At 40.2% G+C, this 3,384-nt stretch overlaps 1 protein-coding gene across 2 annotated transcripts in view; it reads right to left on the bottom strand.

The window, feature by feature from the left end:
- The window catches only part of stard10 (StAR-related lipid transfer (START) domain containing 10), an 18,816-nt gene extending 18,714 nt beyond the window's left edge, over nt 1-102 (bottom strand). For both annotated transcript variants that reach the window (XM_056442135.1, XM_056442136.1), the window contains exon 1: nt 1-102. This exon is cut by the window's left edge and continues 24 nt beyond it. The gene's annotated coding sequence lies outside the window, so the exon portion shown is untranslated.
- Nucleotides 103-3,384: the final 3,282 nt, after the last annotated feature.

Below are 3,384 nucleotides of genomic sequence, written 5' to 3'. Positions count from 1 at the left end.
TCTCTCTCCTCCAGGCTGGTGATCAGTCGCGGTAGTTCTCCATCGCTGCGTCGCCGCTGTGCAGGTGGTGGAGATGCGGTGAGAAATAAGAGGAAGAGGAGGAGGAGGAGGAGGAGGAGGAGGAGAACCCAGCCGAGCGACGCAGTTACAGCTACAGTGGAAACGCCTCCCGGTGATGCCTTCAGGGGCTCCTCGTAAAGCTCTCGGCGAGATGTTTTATCCTGTCAACTTTATTTGTCAAGTTATAGCTGAGTGAACACGTGCAATAAAGAGTTATATATATTTATATATATATATATATTTATATTTATACATATATATATATATTTACATATATATATATATTTATATATATTTATATTTATATTTATACATATATATATTTACATATATATAAATATAGATATATATTTATAGTTAATAGTTAATTTAACCCTACTTAAAAATATACAGAAAACAGCCGTTAAAACAAAAACATGCAATGTGTGAGCCCCAGAGCTTATGACGTGTTATAACCTCAGCCTGTAGGGCTATGACCTCAGACTGTAGGGCCATGACCTCAGCCTGTAGGGCTATGACCTCAGCCTGTAGGGCTATGACCTCAGCCTGTAGGGCTATAACCTCAGACTGTAGGGCTATAACCTCAGACTGTAGGGCTATGACCTCAGACTGTAGGGCTATAACCTCAGCCTGTAGGGCTATGACCTCAGACTGTAGGGCTATAACCTCAGCCTGTAGGGCTATAACCTCAGCCTGTAGGGCTATGACCTCAGCCTGTAGGGCTATGACCTCAGCCTGTAGGGCTATGACCTTAGACTGTAGGGCTATGACCTCAGACTGTAGGGCCATGACCTCAGACTGTAGGGCTATGACCTCAGCCTGTTGGGCTATGACCTCAGACTGTAGGGCTATAACCTCAGACTGTAGGGCTATGACCTCAGACTGTAGGGCTATAACCTCAGCCTGTAGGGCTATGACCTCAGACTGTAGGGCTATAACCTCAGCCTGTAGGGCTATAACCTCAGCCTGTAGGGCTATGACCTCAGCCTGTAGGGCTATGACCTTAGACTGTAGGGCTATGACCTCAGCCTGTAGGGCTATGACCTTAGACTGTAGGGCTATGACCTCAGACGGTAGGGCTATGACCTCAGACTGTAGGGCTATAACCTCAGACTGTAGGGCTATGACCTCAGACTCTCGGGCTATGACCTCAGACTGTAGGGCTATGACCTCAGACTCTCGGGCTATGACCTCAGACTGTAGGGCTATGACCTCAGACTGTAGGGCTATAACCTCAGACTGTAGGGCTATGACCTCAGACTCTCGGGCTATGACCTCAAACTCTCGGGCTATGACCTCAGACTCTCGGGCTATGACCTCAGACTGTAGGGCTATGACCTCAGACTCTCGGGCTATGACCTCAGACTGTAGGGCTATTACCTCAGACTGTAGGGCTATGACATCAGACTCTCGGGCTATGACCTCAGACTGTAGGGCTATTACCTTAGACTCTTGGGCTATGACCTCAGACTGTAGGGCTATGACATCAGACTCTCGGGCTATGACCTCAGACTGTAGGGCTATGACCTCAGACTGTTGGGCTATGACCTCAGACTGTAGGGCTATGACCTCAGACTCTCGGGCTATGACCTCAGACTGTAGGGCTATGACCTCAGACTCTCGGGCTATGAGCTCAGACTGTAGGGCTATGAGTCTTTATCCCTTCATGAGGAGGCTCGGCCTCGCCTCAGAGGCCTCCTCCTCCTCGATGGAGCAGCATGATGAGCGTGACCTCTTGAGCCCATTACAGTTAATCAGAAGCAGAAGGCCTCAGCCGCGTGGCCTGTGGCTGCCTGCTACCCATGAGCAGCAGCTCTGGACTGATGTTCACAGAGAGGTCATGATTGGTTTTAAACGTGGCGTAAGAAACTCGTCAAAGGAGTTTTATAAAACGTGTATTTTCTTTAAAGTTTTTAAGTGCTGGAAGATCTTAACAACTGATAAGAGCTGATCAGTCATGAATGTTCAGCAAGAATAGCAGCAGAGAAAGAGTTGTGTGTATGAAATGAAAACAACACGAACCCTCACACACTTATTTCAATGTGGCTGTATAATATATATAAATATATATATATATATTTCTTTTTTTAATGTATTTTTTTGTTGTTGATTTTTTTTATTTTTTATGTATACAATATATATATACATATAATTTGTATATATATAAAACATATATATTTTTCTATTTATTTTATATATATAATATATCCATCCATCCATCCATCATCAATACCGCTTCATCCTCATTAGGGTCGCGGGGCGCTGGAGCCGATCCCAGCTGACATAGGACGAAGGCAGGGGACACCCTGGACAGGCCGCCAGTCCATCTCAGGGTATATAATATATATATATACATTATCTATATATAATATATATATATTGTGTCTTTTTTGAAATGTATATATATATATTGTTTTTTAGATATTTTTTAATTATGTATATAATATATATATATATTATTTTTATATATATATATAACATATATATATATATATTATTTTTATGTATATATAAAACATATATATTTTTTAGATGTAAATATAAAATATGTATATATATTTATATATATCGATATATACATATATATTTATATATATATGTATTTTATGTACATAAATATATATAACTATATATATATTACATATATATATATATATATATATATATATATATATGTATATATATATATATACACGGCCTGTTTCTTTCTACAGTTTATTCATGCCAGAACCCCTGTAGGTTCCTCTGTCTGTGTGTGGTTCTCATATTGACGACAGACAGTGAACGCCACTCCGCGGTATCACACCACACACGCGCACTTTTTGTGTGCGCGTGTGCAAACTAGTTAGTTTCGGGAGCAGCGGGAGCGCGCGTGGCTCCTGTTGGCTGACGAGGCGCTTATTTAGAGGTGATCACCTGTCGGTCATCATGTTTCCTTATGGACATATAATATAAGATCAGTTACGGTATTATAATATATAATATGAATTAAGCTAAGCTAAGCTAAGATAAGAAAATAAAGTGTATTGTCCTTGTAAAAAAACATGAATAAAAACATTAAGACAGGAAATGTATCACTTAAACAAAACATGTTAAAATAAATATAAATAAATAAAACAACACAGGCATCAAAGTGAACACGTGTCATGTAAAACAGTTTTTTAAGAAATATTTAAGAAATAAAACATAAAAGAGGCATCAAAGGCTTCAAAGTGAACACGTGTTATGTAAAGAGTATTTTAATAAATATTTAGTATTTTACCCCCCCCCCCCCCCTGTTCCTCAGCCTGTTAGTCTGGGTTTTAATAGTCCTGAATCTTCTTC

This window comes from Pseudoliparis swirei, chromosome 20 (genome assembly GCF_029220125.1).
Source record: "Pseudoliparis swirei isolate HS2019 ecotype Mariana Trench chromosome 20, NWPU_hadal_v1, whole genome shotgun sequence".
NCBI classification, from domain to species: Eukaryota; Metazoa; Chordata; class Actinopteri; order Perciformes; family Liparidae; genus Pseudoliparis; species Pseudoliparis swirei.
The sequence above is the reverse complement of the archived record's forward strand: the minus strand, read 5'-3'. Positions and strand labels throughout refer to the sequence as shown.